At 40.4% G+C, this 16080-nt stretch overlaps 1 protein-coding gene across 3 annotated transcripts in view; it reads left to right on the plus strand.

Annotated features, from left to right (window-relative positions):
* The window catches only part of STK3 (serine/threonine kinase 3), a 310098-nt gene that overhangs the window by 42791 nt on the left and 251227 nt on the right, over window positions 1–16080 (plus strand). The gene's annotated exons all lie outside the window — the stretch shown is intronic.

The following is a 16080-nucleotide window of genomic DNA, read 5'->3' on the forward strand; positions in this document are numbered from 1 at the left end:
GACAGAGGATGAGATGGTTGGATGGCATCACTGACTCAAGGGACATGAGTTTGAGCTAACTCCGGGAGATAGTGAAAGACAGGGAAGCTTGGTGTGCTGCAGTCCATGGGGTTGCAAAGAGTCAGACACAACTGAGCGACTAAACAACAAAAATTAAAAGTCATGTTTTATGTAACTTTCATTTATTCAACTGACATTTACTGGACAACCCTAGTGTGCCAGGTACTGTCACAGGATCTAGGAATACCAAGGAAACTAAGACATTGTTTTTCTTCTTGAGGAGCTGGTAATCTGGTTGGGAAGACAGATACTTAAGTGAATAGCTATAGTACAGCACAATCATTGTGCATGTGAGATGTGAGAACAAGGAGGGAGGGCACCTACCTCAGCTAGGAGTCAGGAAGTCTGGAATGCTGAGGAGGTATAAGTCTGGTGAAGAAATGGAGCGGTGAGAGAATTCAGAGAATTAAAAGTAGAAAGGTGAAAAACAGCTCACTGTTAGGTGCTGTTTTGATAGGGTTTAGAATTACTGGGTGGAAAGTAGGAGACAGAGATTGGTCTGAAATGAGTTTGGATAGGTAAATGGAACTGACCATGAAGCTGACCTGTTAAGTAGCCTGGCTTTTCCTAAGGGATGCAGAGTCTATAGTTAATCGAAGAGGGAATTGTTCTCCCTGTATAAAAGGTCTCTAGGTAGGGTTAGCCACCTAGCACGTGGTCTTTGGTCTCATGCTTATTACCTCATAGTTACAGGAGGGCTGCTTCAGCTCCAGCCTTTTATCTACATTCCAGACAGGAGAAAGATGAGAAGAAGCAGGAAAGGGCTTCCCCAGAAACCCTCAGCTTATATTTTATTCATCAGAATTGCATCACATGGTGACTTAGAGCTGGTGAGCTTAGAGGAGTCTAGACACATTGTCACCTTTAATCAAATCATTGGGCCCTATTAGTAAGAGATGTATAGAAAACTTCCTTTTCTAAAGGTATATAAAATCCATATATTATAAGCTCTTTGGGTAATGAAGTGACTGAATAATTCTAGAGGAACTTTGTTGCTTAGATCTGTTCAATTTTGCTCTTCTTTATTGTATGCTGTATATTTAGATCATATTACATATTTTTCATCAAGGCCATGTAAAGTGGTTATAGAAAAAACATACATTCCTCAGTTACCCAATCAAATATATAATTTGAGAATTTTTCCAGACCTTGCTATTTATTTGATAACTTCGTAAGAATGTGGCTCCCATAGTTTGATGTAGATAAGGAAAGACTGGACGTAGTGTAGTGATGGGTCCTTCAGTTGTTTAATATTTGCATGTAACTATGATTATTTTATTGTAATGATTAAAAATAGTTCAGTTTCTAGTGTTGTTCTTTAGAGATTTTAACTGAATGTGGTCTAGGGAAAAGCAGTGTCTCAGATATTACCTATTATACATCTCCTCCCCTAACTTTGTGCATCTTGATGCCTATCAAGTCTTATTCAGATTTCTGCAGCAACTTCCTGTGTTCACTTTGTCTTTCATTTTTGCCTGCTCCAGCCTGTTTCCCTCCTGAGGTTAGAGTCTTCTTTCTCAAATGCACACCTAATCAAGCCATTCCCTGTTTAAAACCCTTCAGTGGCTCCTCATTGCTTGGCTGAATCCAGTCTCCTAAAGGATGGCCTGCAAGGTCCTGCATATCTGGCCAGTGCTTGTGCTTCCTCTCTTGTACCCGAGTTTTGCTTTTAAGCACCTGTTTACTTGCATTCTGTCACCTGACTCTTAAATTCTTTTGAGTTTGGGGTGATGTCTTACCAAGTGCCCTTGGATCCTGCCACATAGTAGCTACTAAAGTATTGACCGGTATTAACTAATTCCCATCTCGATGACTCAACTGGAATATCCAGAAGCAACTTTAATTTAATATTCTAGAACCAAATTTTTAATTGTTGAAGAAAAACCTTTCAGGTCCCTATTTTGTTAATGATATCATCATCTAGTTAGTTTTTCAAAATAGAACTCATCTGTTTTTCTTATACCTCTGCTGACACTAATACTTGTAGTGTCTCCTTCTGAAATGTCTTCACTATCTTTATCCTTTCTTCATTCCTTGAGAGAAGGAACCATATTTCTTAGCACACGTTATAGTACCTCGCACTGTACTTTCTGTTCAGTGAATGTGAATAAATATGTATGGATAAGAAGAATGTGAAAGAGCACTGTAGGTTGAGGGAACCCTAGGGAAATTTGATATTTGTTCCTGTTATGTACTTTAAACTACTAAGTGGAAAAAAAAAATAATGAATTAAAGGGGTAGGAAGTGTTAGTTGCTCAGTGTCTGACTCTTTTCAGCCCCCACCAGGCTTCTCTGTCTGTGGGATTTCTCAGGCAAGAATACTGGAGCAGGTTGCCAATCTCTTCTCCAAGGGATCGTCCGAACCCAGGGATCGAGCCTGGGTCTCCTGCATTGCAGTTGGATTCTTTAACATCTGAGCCACCGGTGAAGCCCAAAGGGGTAGAAAAAGTAAACAAATTCTAGAAATTTTGTACCACTTTATAGCAGAACACTTTGCAAATAGTAAGTACTTGTCAAAGAATTTGTTGAATGAAATGGTGAAACAGATCATGATATTAGGTTGATGCAAATGTAATTGCAGTTTTGGAACGTGAATTTTAAATAATTGTAACTAGGCTTAAACACATTTACTGATCAAAATAGAAACCATTACAATCAATACATTTTTGCCAGTGAGAAATAAGTTTGTTTATTCCTGTAGCATGAAAATTCATGCTTTGGGATTCGAGGAACTCTTGGAAAGAATTTTCTGTCTTCTGCTGATTGTGGAAGCATTCATTTTTCCTGCAAAAAATTGTCAGAGATGCTTCAAGAAGTGGTAGTCAGTTGGCTGAGAGTTCAGGTGAATATGATGGATGAGGCAAAGTTTGTAACCCAATTCGTTCAACTTTTGACATGTTGGTTGTGCAGCGTGTGGTCTGGTGTCGTGGAGAAGAATTGGGCCCTTTTTGTTGAGCAGTGATGGCAGTAGGTGGGCAGTTTTCTGTGCATCACATTGATTTACTGAGCATACTTCTCAGATGTAATGGTATTGCTGGGATTCAGAAAGCTGTAGTGGATCAAATGGGCAGCTGACCACCAAACAGTGACCATGATCTTTTTTTGATGCAAGTTTGGCTTTGGAAAGTGCTTTGGAGCTTCTTCTTGGTCATGCCACTGAACTGGTTGTTGCACAAAATCTACTTTCGTTGCAGGTCACAATCTGATTGAAAAACGGCTTGTTGTTGCATAGAATAAGAGAAGACAGCACTTGAGAATGACAATTTGTTTGATTTTCAGTCAGTTCAGGAGGTACCCACTTACCAAGTTTTTTCACCTTTCTAATTTACCTCAAATGCCAAATGACCGTAGAATGATTGACACTGAGTTCTTTGGCAACCTCTCCTGTAGTTGTAAGAGGGTCAGCTTAGATGGTCCTCTCAGTTGGTCGTTGTCAACTTCAGATGGCCGGCTACTGCGCTCCTCATCTTCAAGGCTCTTGTCTCCTTTGCAAAACTTCCTGAACCACCACTGCACTGTACGTTCGTTAGCAGTTCCTTGGCCAAATGCATTGTTGGTGTTGTGAGTTGTCTCTGCTGCTTTACAACCCATTTTGAACTTGAATAAGAAAATTACTCAAATTTGCTTTTTGTCTAACATTTCTGTAGTCTAAAATAAATATTAAATAAGCAGCAAGTAATGTCATTCTGTCATTTTTGAGATTGCATCCAAGTGCTGTATTTTGGACTCTTTTGTTGACTATGATGGCTGCTTCATTTCTTCTAAGGGATTCTTGCCCACAGTAGTAGATATAATGGTCATCTGAGTTAAATTCACCCATTCCAGTCCATTTGAGTTCACTGATTCCTAGAATGTCGACATTCACTCTTGCCGTCTCTTGCTTGACCACTCCCAATTTGCCTTGATTCATGGACCTGACATTCCAGGTTCCTGTGCAGTATTGTTCTTTACAGCATCGGACTTTACTTCCATCACTAGTCACATCCACAGCTGGGTGTTGTTTTTGCTTTGGCTCTGTCTCTTCATTCTTTATGGAGTTATTTCTCCACTGATTTCTAGTAGCATACTGGGCACCTACCGACCTGGGGAGTTCATCTTTCAGTGTCCTATCTTTTTGCATTTTCATACTGTTCATGGGGTTCTCAAAGCAAGAATACTGAAGTGGTTTGCTTTTGCCTTCTCCAGTGGACCACATTTTGTTAGAACTCTCCACCATGACCCATCTATCTTGGGTGGCCCTACACGCGTGGCCCATAGTTTCATTGAGTTAGACGAGGCCGTGGTCCATGTGATCATTGGTTAGTTTCCTGTGATTGTGGTTTTCAGTCTGTCTGCCCTGTGACAGAGAAGGGTAGGAGGCTTATGGAAACTTCCTGATGGGAGAGACTGACTGAGAGGGAAATTGGGTCACGTTCTGATGGGTGGGGCCATGTTAATTCAGTTCAGTTCAGTCGCTCAGTCGTGTCCTATTCTTTGCGATCCCATGAATCGCAGCACACCAGGCCTCCCTGTCCATCACCCAACTCCTGGAGTTCACTCAAACTCACATCCATAGAATCAGTGATGCCATCCAGCCATCTCATCCTCTGTCATCCCCTTCTCCTCCTGCCCCCAATCCCTCCCAGCATCAGAGTCTTTTCCAATGAGTCAACTCTTCGCATGAGGTGGCCAAAGTACTGGAGTTTCAGCTTTAGCATCATTCCTTCCAAAGAAATCCCAGGGCTGGTCTCCTTCAGAATGGACTGATTGGATCTCCTTGCAGTCCAGGGGACTCTCAAGAGTCTTCTCCAACACCACAGTTCAAAAGCATCAATTCTTTGGCACTCAGCTTTCTTCACAGTCCAACTCCCACATCCATACATGACCACAGGAAAAACCATAGCCTTGACTAGATGGACCTTTGTTGGCAAAGTAATGTCTCTGCTTTTGAGTATGCTGCCTAGGTTGGTCATAACTTTCCTTCCAAGGAGTAAGCGTCTTTTAATTTCATGGCTGCAGTCACCATCTACAGTGATTTTGGAGCCCCCAAAAATAAAGTCTGACACTGTTTCCACTGTTTCCCCCATCTATTTCCCATGAAGTGATGGGCCAGGATGCCATGATCTTTGTTTTCTGAATGTTGAGCTTTAAGCCAACTTTTTCCCTCTCCTCTTTCACTTTCATCAAGAGGCTTTTTAGTTCCTCTTCACTTTCTGCCATAAGGGTGGTGTCATCTGCATATCTGAGGTTATTGATAGTTCTCCCGGCAGTCTTGATTCCAGCTTGTGTTTCTTCCAGTCCAGCGTTTCTCATGATGTACTCTGCATAGAAGTTAAATAAGCAGGGTGACAATATACAGCCTTGACGTACTCCTTTTCCTATTTGGAGCCAGTCTGTTGTTCCATGTCCAGTTCTAACTGTTGCTTCCTGACCTGCATACAGGTTTCTCAAGAGGCAGGTCAGGTGGTCTGGTATTCCCATCTCTTTCAGAATTTTCCACAGTTTATTGTGATCCACACAGTCAAAGGCTTTGGCATAGTCAATAAAGCAGAAATAGATGTTTTTCTGGAACTCTCTTGCTTTTGATGATCCAGCAGATGTTGGCAATTTGATCTCTGGTTCCTCTGCCTTTTCTAAAACCAGCTTGAACATCTGGAAGTTCACGGTTCACGTATTGCTGAAGCCTGGCTTGGAGAATTTTGAGCATTACTTTACTAGCGTGTGAGATGAGTGCAATTGTGCAGTAGTTTGAGCATTCTTTGGCATTGCCTTTCTTTGGGATTGGAATGAAAACTGACCTTTTCTATGTTCAGTACATCTTTAATCCAATTTTCTGTTGATGGGTGGGGCTGTGTTCCCTCCCCGTTATTTACCTGGGGCCAAACTATGGTGGAGGTCATGAAGATAATGGTGACCTCCATTGATGCACTGCTGCAATCAGTACCCCCAGCCCTGTAGCAGGTCACTGCCAATTCACGCCTCTGCCGGAGACTCCTGGACACTTATGGGCAAGTCTGGGTCAGTCTCTTGTGGGGTCACTGCTCCTTTCTCTTGGGTCTTGCTGTGCACAAGTTTCTTTTTGTGCCTGCCGAGAATTTGTCTCCCAGTCCTGTGTAAGTTCTGGCAGCTCTATGGTGGGGTTAATGGTGACCTCCTCCAAGAGGGCTTATGCCACACCCAGGTCTGCTGCACCCAGAGAACGACAGAATGGTCTCTGTTTTCTTCCAAGGCAAACCATTCAATATCACAGTAATCCAAGTCTATGCCCCAACTAGTAATGCTGAAGAAGCTGAAGTTGAAAGGTTCTATGAAGACCTACAAGACCTAGAACTAACACCCATAAAAGAAATCCTTTTCATTATAGGGAACTGGAACCCAAAAGAGGAAGTCAAGAAACATCTGGAGTAACAGGCAAATTTGGTCTTGGAATACAGAATGAGGCAGGGCAAAATCTAATAGAGTTTTGCCAAGTGAATGCGCTGGTCATTGCAAACACCCTCTTCCAACAACACAAGAGAAGACTCTACACATGGACATCACCAGATGGTCAATACAGAAATCAGATTCTTTGCAGCCAAAGATGGAGAAGTTCTATACAGTCAGCAAAAACAAGACCGGGAGCTGACTGTGGCACAGACCATGAACTCCTTATTTGCAAATTCAGACTTAAATTGAAGAAAGTAGGGAAAATCACTAGACCGTTCAGGTATGACCTAAATCAAATCCCTTATGATTATACAGTGGAAGTGAGAAATAGATTCAAGGGGTTAGATCTGATAGACAGAGTGCCTGATGAGCTATGGACAGAGGTTTGTAACATTGTATAGGAGGCAGGGATCAAGACCATCCCTTGATCAAAGGAATGAAATGAATTACAAGGAAAAGAAATGCAAAAAGGTAAAATGGTTGTCTGAAGAGGCCTTACAAATAACTGAGAAAAGAAGAGAAGCTAAAGGCAAAGGATAAAAGGAAAGATATACCCATTTGAATGCAGAGTTCCAAAGAAGAGCAAGGAGAGATAAGAAAGCCTTCCTCAGTGATCAGTGCAAAGAAATAGAGGAAAACAATAGAATGGGCAAGACTAGACATCTCCTCAAGAAAATTAGAGATAGCAAGGGAACATTTCATGCAAAGATGGGCTCAATAAAGGACAGAAATGGTATGGACCTAACAGAAGCAGAAGATATTAAGAAGAGGTGGCAAGAATACACAGAAGAACTATACAAAAAAGATCTTCACAAACCGCATAATCACGATGATGTGATTACCAACCTAGAGCCAGACATCCTGGAATATGAAGTCAAGTGGTCCTTAGGAAGCATCACTACAAACAAAGCTAGTCGAGGTGTTGGAATTCCAGTTGAGCTATTTCAAATCCTAAAAGTTGATGCTGTGAAAGTGCTGCACTCAATATGCCAGCAAATCTGGAAAACTCAGCAGTGGCCACAGAACTGGAAAAGATCAGTTTTCATTCCAATCCCAAAGAAAGGCAATGCGAAAGAATGTTCAAACTGTGACACAATGGTACTCATCTCGCACGCTAGTAAAGTAATGCTCAAAATTCTCCAAGCCAGGCTTAAGCAATATGTGAACCGTGAACTTCCAGATGTTCAAGCTGGATTTAGAAATGGCAGAGAAACCAGAGATCCAATTGCCAACATCACTTTCACTTTCAATAAGTCATTAGCAAAAAAGAAAAAAAAGTGAGAAATGCACATTAAAATAATGTATAACATAATCACATTTAAGAATGTATTCCAGTATGAAACAGCAAAGTTCAACAATGTAAAATCACAATTACTTTTGAACCAACCTAATAAAAGTGGATTCCATCTTCTAGATTTCAGTTTTACATTCATATTGAACGTATAAAATAGTGAAGAGGCAAAAAAGTTGGTTAGTTAAAGGATCCTAAAAGTGCTAAAGGATAAGGTGAGTGAAAAACTGGGAAATGGTGGGAGCAGGCATTACATTTTAGCTACTACTTACTTAGTGTTAATGCAGATGTGTTATTGAGAATTGGTATAAAAATGATTTGGATGAAAACAGTATAAATTGAAAAATGCCCACATAAAATAGTAGAATTTCAGCTAGAGAAAATGAGATTTTGTAGTTTTGAAACTGATATATTTTCTTAAGTCTATGCAGCTATTTGGGCATTTGGCAAATTGTCTTGCTTTCTACACTGTAAAAAGAGACCAGAGGATGTTTTAAATTTTTTGTTCATTTTAGTGCATACTCAACATGTATTCAATACAGCTTTTTGGTATAAATATTTAGGGGAACCCATCTGCATTGTTTATGGCTGAATCTTTTGTCTAGTCCAGTGCTTGCTTGACACAGAATAGGTATTTAGTAAGTATTTGTTGAATGTGTAAATCATCGAACGTTGGTGCTTGACTAAACCTCTGTAGGTATATTTTCGAGTTTTTCCTATGTATTCTTCTCTAAGGATGTGCTTCTAGGGGTATTTTCCTCAAACAGTGAAGAATCAAGCAGAGTGGGAAATTTAGCTCTTCCTTTTATCTTTTTCTCTATATTGGAGCTCATTCTAAAATTTTATATAAGGTTCTGGTGCTAAAGCATAATTAAGAACTATTTTACAGGAATAGAAAATGAGATCTAGAGATTTTACATGGATTGTCCTAGATCACAGCTAATGACTAGGATGATATGAGGAATGATATTTGCTGACTGCAGGGCCATTGCTGAAGAAAGCAATATCTATACAAAGATTACAACAGTTCAAAGTAAAGTACTCATTCTCAAGGCAAGGCTAGAGATGGAGGCAAGAGCTGGTCAGCAGTACTTTTGAATACCATGTGCCCAGGTAACGTGGATACAAGGGATACAAGGGAACCACAAACCTCTACACTTGTGGTACTTAACTCTCTAGGGAAGGAACTTCTCATGTCTAAACCAGGAGAAATGTGTTGTTAACGCATGCATTAGGGCACACAATTATTCACCTAATTTATTCTATATATATGTTGTTGTTGTTGTTTAGTTGCTAAGTTGCATCTGACTCTTGGTAAAACCCCATGGACTGTAGTTCACCAAGCTACTCTGTCCATGGAATTTTCCAGGCAAGAATACTGGAGTGGGTTACCATTTCCTCCTCCAGAGGATCTTCCTGTCCCAGGGATCAAACCTGCATCTCCTGCATTGGCAGGCAGATTCTTTACCACTGACCACTGGGGAAGCCCTTCTTTGTAAATGTACACATTTATATAAAATACAAATTCAGTATATATATTATGTAAATAAATTTATTCACCTAATATATATCGAGTGCCTACTCCTGAGGGCAGCCCTTCTGTGCTGTGCACGAGAGGTATAACAATGAATGAACCAGACTTTGGAAGGACTGTCACTCAGATGGACTAGGCAGATGAATGGATAGGCTGTTTCAATGTAGTGTGTTAAGAGCTCTGATGGGGTAAACATAGAGAACATACATATTGGTTGGAACCCATGTAAGGCCTCACTATTGGAAATTTAGGGAAAAAGGATGACTTAGATTTACTGGGCAAAGAGGGAGAAGTGATCCATGTGGTAGAAATAGCACGTTTCTAGCTTGTCTGCTCAGAGTCTTCTTCCAGAGCAGCTCCTGTCCCATCTGTTTTGTTTGCTGATGCTTCTGGGTCAGATTGTGTTTGAACAGTGTTGCTGATTTAAAAAAAAAAAAAAAAAAAAATTGACATTCACCATATTGAAGGATTTGTGATTAACTTTGGCAGTTTTTACCAGCTCATGTATATGAATTCATATTTTGGGTGGACCAAGAAACCAGTTGCTATGGTTTAGATTTATTTTGGAAAAAATTCCGTTTTCATAGGAGAGCATTCACATTGCCTTTGTGAAAACACTGTATTACCCCTATTAATTTAGAACACTGTGAAGATTGTAGAAGGGTGTTGAGGAAACTTACATAATGAAAAACAGCCATTTCTTAGGATTTTAATTGTCACATGCTCATAATGAGAACATTAAAAGTATATTTTAGAAAATATTTGCAAAAGACTTATCTGATAAAGGAATGTTATCCAAACTATACAAAGAATTAAAGAAACTCAACATGCAAATAACCCAATTAAAAAATTAACCAAAGGCCTTAATGGACATCTTACCAGAGAAGATATACAAATGGCAAATAAAGATATGAAAAGATGCCCCACATTCCATGTCATCAAAGAAATACAAATTAAAATGAGATACCACTGTACACCTGTTAGAATGCCCAAAATCCAGAAGACTGACAGCACCAAAAGCTGGTGAGATTGTGGAGCTGAAGGAACTTCTTTTCATTGCTGGTGGAAATGCAAAATAATATTGCCAGTTTAGAAGTCAGTTTGACAGTTTTATTCTGAAACTAAACATTCTTTTAACCATATTATCCAGCAGTCTTGCTCCTTTGAACCAGCCAAGATGTCCTTCAGCAGGTAAATGGGTAATCTGTGATATATGTCCAGACAATGGAATATTATTCAGTTGCGCTAGTGGTAAAGAGCCCGCCTGACAATGCAGGAGACGTGAGACGTGGGTTTGATCCCTGGGTCGGGAAGATCCCCTGGAAGAAAGTATGGCAACTCACTCCAGTATTTTGCCTGGAGGTTACAGTCCATGGGGTTGCAAAGAGAAGGGAACAACTGAAGTAACTTAGCACACACAAAAGGAAATGAGCTATCAAGCTATGAAGATACACAGAGGTATTACTGGTGAAAGAGGATGATCTGAAAAGGCTACATATTGTATGATTTCAACCATATGACAGCCAGGCAGAAAACCCCTATAGAGACAGAGAAAAGATTGGTGGTTGCCTGGGGTTAGGATGGTGGAGGGAGGGAATGATTAGGTGGAGCTGTGAAATAACTCTGTATGGTGCTGAAACGGTGTATACAGCTGAAACCCAAAGAACGTACAATACTGTGAATGAATCCTAATGTAAAATATGGACTTTGGTTGACAGTGATGTGTGTCAATGTAGATTTTTCGGTTGTAACAAATGTCCCACGCTGGTAGGGGATGTCGATAATTGGGAAGCTATATGTGTTGTGGGAGGCAGGCAGTATATAAGAAATCTCTTTACATTTCACTCAGTTTTGCTGTCAATCTAATCTAAACCTGTTATAAAAAAAATACCTTTAACAAAACATGATTTTCTTCAATTAAGTTGAAATTCAAGTTAATATACAAATTTAATTACCTTTTAGACAGGAAACATTAACATTTGAATCTCTGTAAGAAGGTTAAATATAATGATCAGTCCAAATATAATAACGTGTACCACAAGTAGTGTCTATGTAAGGAACAAATAGGTAAGGAAAGTTTTCTATTTTTTCCCCCCTCTGGTTTTTCTTGTTTTTTTCCCCCTCATTTTTTTTTTTTTTAAACACTACTTCTATTTTGAGTTGTGATAACAGAGGAAGACCATTAGGACAAGAGTTTGGGGGTTTCTGAAATGAAGACAGAGGAATGGCAAGGATTGGTACGTTAGGCATGAGATGAGAGGAAGCCAAGAAAGCAAAAAGAAAAAGGAGCGTGCTGTGTAGTTTCACTGGGCTGAAAGTGTTCAATGGGGAGAGGAAGTGAATGGGACAGGAGAGTGAGAGGCAGGGGCTGGCACTGGAGAAAGGAGTAGGCTGCCTCCTGGGTCCCCCAGTTGTCAAGGCATCGCGTTTCACTTTTGCTTCCCGGTGTATGCTGTAATTTCACTTGCATCTTCCTTGTCCCTCCAACCACTGGAGTTTTCAAAGTCATATTTAACTATTGTATTTGACCATGTCAAGAATACACAGAATTTCTGGGTTCTCATATGTCCTGTAAGTCCATACGGTGGCTTAGTCAAGATTCTTAGGCGTTATGGCCAAACTAAAACTTTGTGTGTTGCTTAAAATGATAAGTAACACTGAGCTAGTGTTTTGAAGGAAGCTCTCTTTGCTTCCTCTCCAGCTTTGATAATCAATGTGTGGTTTAAAAGAAAGACGTCAGTATATCTAAATAATTGTACAGTTAGCTAACTTGCCCACGGCTTTGACTCTGTCACCTTTGACCTCTGGCAGTCTTGCACTGGATACTTCTGCTTCAGTGCTATTTGATTGTATTATTTTCTCGCATAAACTCTTCATGGGTTCCCCGTTGCCTGGACTGCCTTTTCTTGTTTGTCACTAGCCTAAAGTCTACCAATTTTTCTCCCTAGCATCTGCCACAAGACTCTATATGTTGTTCAGTGAATGTTTGTTGATTATGTTTAAAATGATAATGAATGAGTGATGAATGAATGACATTTATGTCTGTGGAAACAGACTGAGTTAAAGTCCTAGGTCTTGAACTCTCTGAGCTGATTTGTGTCTGTGTTTGTAATTTTTCAAAGTGCTGGCTTGAAGTTTTAATCTTTAATTTGTCAATCTTAAATTTATACTTAGTGTGCAGTTGAAAGGAGACACAGTGGATAAAACGCAGTAGAAACCTTGCTTATTGTCTTCTAACTTGCCATTATACATTATCATCAAATTGGTATTGTGTATCTGTGGTGACCTAAATGGGAAGGAAATCCATAAAAGAGGGGATATATGTATATGTGTAGCTGATTCACTTTGATGGGTAGCAGAAACTAACATGACGTTGTTCAGTTGCTAAGTCGTGTACAACTCTTTTGTGACCCCGTAGACTGTAACCCACCAGGCTCCTGTGTCCATGGAATTTCCAAGGCAAGAACACTGGAGTGGATTGCCATTTCCTTCTCCAACACAACACTGTAAAACAGCTATAATCCAATAAAATAAAAAAGAATTGCATTGAGTGGACCTTGAAAATCTTTCTTTGTTTTCTATTTCTTCTACTCCCACTCCCAAGCCACCATCTGTTTTTTAAAATGTAGGTTTTATTATTATTCAGTTATGATGAGACTAGCATATCCAGAGATAGATTTTTATACACATAGATCCAAGAAGGATAGGGGTGAGAGAGGGAGGACCCATGGGGGGAAACACCACAATCAGTCAGGAGGCAGATGGAAAGAGAGGGAAATGTGGGCAAGACCCTTTATTGTGGTCTCTGTGGGAAGGAATGGGTGAACTGAATAAACGGGTTTATTATTATTCAGTTGCTAAGTTGTGTCTGACTCTTTGTGACCTCATGGACTGCAGCACACCAGACTTTCCTGTCTTTCATCATCTCCCAGAGTTTGCTCAGGCTCATGTCCTTTGAGTCAGTAATGCCATCCAACCATCTCATCCTCTGTTGTCCCCTTCTCCTCCTGCCCTCAATCTTTCCCAGCATCAGGGTCTTTTCCAGTGAGTCCGTTCTTCTCATCAGGTGGCCAAAGTATTGGAGCTTCAGCTTCAGCATCAGTCCTTCCAATGAATATTCAGGGTTGGTTTTCTTTAGGATTGACTGGTTTGATCTCCTTGTAGTCCAAGGGACTCTCAAGAGTCTTCTCCAGCACTGCAGTTCAAAAGCATCTATTCTTTGGTGCTCAGCCTTCTTTATGGTCCAGCTCTCACATCCATACATGACTACTGAAAAACCACAGCTTTGACTATACGGATCTTTGTTAGCAAAGTGATATCTCCGCTTTTTAATATGCTGTCTAGGTTTGTCATAGCTTTTCTTCCAAGCAACAAGTGTTTTTTAATTTCACGGCTGCAGTCACTGTCTGTAGTGATTTTGGAACCCAAGGAAATAAAGTCTGTCTCTGTTTCCAGTTTTTCTCCATCTATTTGTCATGAAGTGATGGGACCAGATGCCATGATCTTAGTTTTCTGAGTGTTGAGTTTTAAGCCAGCTTTTTCACTCTCCTCTTTGACCTTGATCAACAGGCTCTTTAGTTCCTCCTCTCTTTCTGCCATTAGAGTCGTATCATCTGCATGACTGAGGTTGTTGATATTTCTGATATTTCTCCTGGCATTCTTGATTCCAGTTTGTGATTCATATAGCCTGGCATTTCCCATGATGTACTCTGCATATAAGTTAAATAAGCAGGGTGACAATATACAGCCTTGACGTACTGCTTTGCCGTTTTTGAGCTAGTCTGTTGTTCCCTGTCTGGTTCTCACTGTTGCTTCTTGTCCTGCATACAGGTTTCTCAGGAGGCGGGTAAAGTGGTCTGGTATTCTCATCTCTGTAAGAATATTCCACAGTTGGTTGTGATCCACACAGTCAAAGGCTTTAATATAGTCAATGAAGCAGAAGTAGATGCTTTTCTGGAATCCCCTTGCTTTTTCTAAGACCCATCAGATGTTGGCAATTTGATATCTGGTTCCTCTGCCTTTTCGTAAATCCAGCTTGTGCATTTGGAAGTTCTTGGTTCACATAGTGTTGAAGCCTAGCTTGAGGGATTTTGAGCATAATCTTGCTAGTGTGTTTAATGAGGGTAATTGTGGGGTAGTTTGAACATTCTTTGGCATTGCCCTTCTTTGGGATTGGATGAAAACTGACCTTTTCCAGTCCTATGGCCATTGCTGAGTTTTCCAAATTTGCTGGCATCTTGAGTGCAGCACTTTCATAGCATCATCTTTTAGGATTTGAAATAGGTCAGCTGGAATTCTATCACCTCCACTCGCTTTATTCGTGGTAATGCTTTCTGAGGCATTCTGAATCCAAGATGGTTGAGTAGAAGGATGTGGGCTCATCTTCTCCTGGGAGAACAGCAGAATCCAACAAATAGGTTTAGGGTTGGCTGGACTGAATAATTTCATTATGCTGGAGGCTGTCCCTAGTTGTCTGGTATATGGCCCTAGGGTGATTAGGGCTGGGGAGTAGTAGCCCTGGAGGTGGTTGAGAGAATGTACTCCAGATTAGCTTGTTTGCATATGTAAGATCTGCTCACAGTAATTACCCAGCCTGAGAGGAACAGTGGAGGCATTGTCAGTAGGTCCCGGATGTCACCCTGGCACAAATACAGAAAATAAAATGATACGCTTAATACAGTGTCTGGCAACAGAAAATTCTAACTGGTCTACCCATGTGCATGTGTACTTTCCTACAGTTCAGCTTTCAAACAACAGCCAGAGGAATCTTAAAAGTATAAATCGTAAGTGTAAAAAGAAAGTATAAATTAGATCGTGTCTTTCCTCTGCTTAAAATTCTTCTCTTGTGTATCTGTTAAGGCCCAGCTTCCTTTCTTTGGTTTTGAGGCCCTTCATCATTAGCTCCTACCTCCGTCTGTGTTCTGCTTTATTTTTCAATCACTTTATTCTAGGTACACTGATCCCTCGACAATAATTTGCTCCTTTTCTCCTCAGGGTCTTTGTACAGACAGTTTTTGGTACCAGAATGCTCTTTATAACTGATTAACTTCTAGCTAACCTTTGACACCAGCTTAAATGTTATTACTTTAGGGAGGACTGAATTAGGTCCCTTCTATTAATTTTTTTGGGATTGTTAATTTGTTTACCTATTCATTGCTTTTGTGTGAGTAATATAAGAAGGGAGGTATTGGGGATAAAACAGAAAGCAAGGATGACCATTATTACATATAAACTTTGGAGTTTAAGCATTTCTTTTCTTTTCCAAATGTTATTTATAATCCACAGGCATGAATGGAGGGAGAATATTTTGTTAAAAGCTTACCCATGTCTACTTGCAAAGTTTTTCATATATTTCAGTGCTTCCCAAGGCAGGGGCTACCATGGAAAGTGTGTGAAAGTGAAAGTCACTCAGTCGTGTCTGACTCTTTGCAACCCCATGAACTATACAGTCCATGGAATTCTCCAGGCCAGAATACTGGACTGGGTATACATTCTCTTCTCAAGAGGATCTTCCCAATTGAACCCAGGTCTCCTGCATTGCAGGCAGATTCTTTACCAGCTGAACCACCAGGGAAGCCCTCATATTACTTATAAGTGAGCAGTTATGAAGGATCAAGGGCTCAGACTCTCCTCTAGCAGCTTCCTTTGCACTATTCTGTTCTTTCATATGAACTAGGGACAGTTTCGGAGAAGGCAGTGGCACCCCACTCCAGTACTCTTGCCTGGAAAATCCCATGGACGGAGGAGCCTGGTAGGCTGCAGTCCATGGGGTCACTAAGAGTCAGGCACG

The sequence above is a fragment of the Bos javanicus genome, chromosome 14, assembly GCF_032452875.1.
Source record: "Bos javanicus breed banteng chromosome 14, ARS-OSU_banteng_1.0, whole genome shotgun sequence".
Taxonomy (NCBI): Eukaryota; Metazoa; Chordata; class Mammalia; order Artiodactyla; family Bovidae; genus Bos; species Bos javanicus.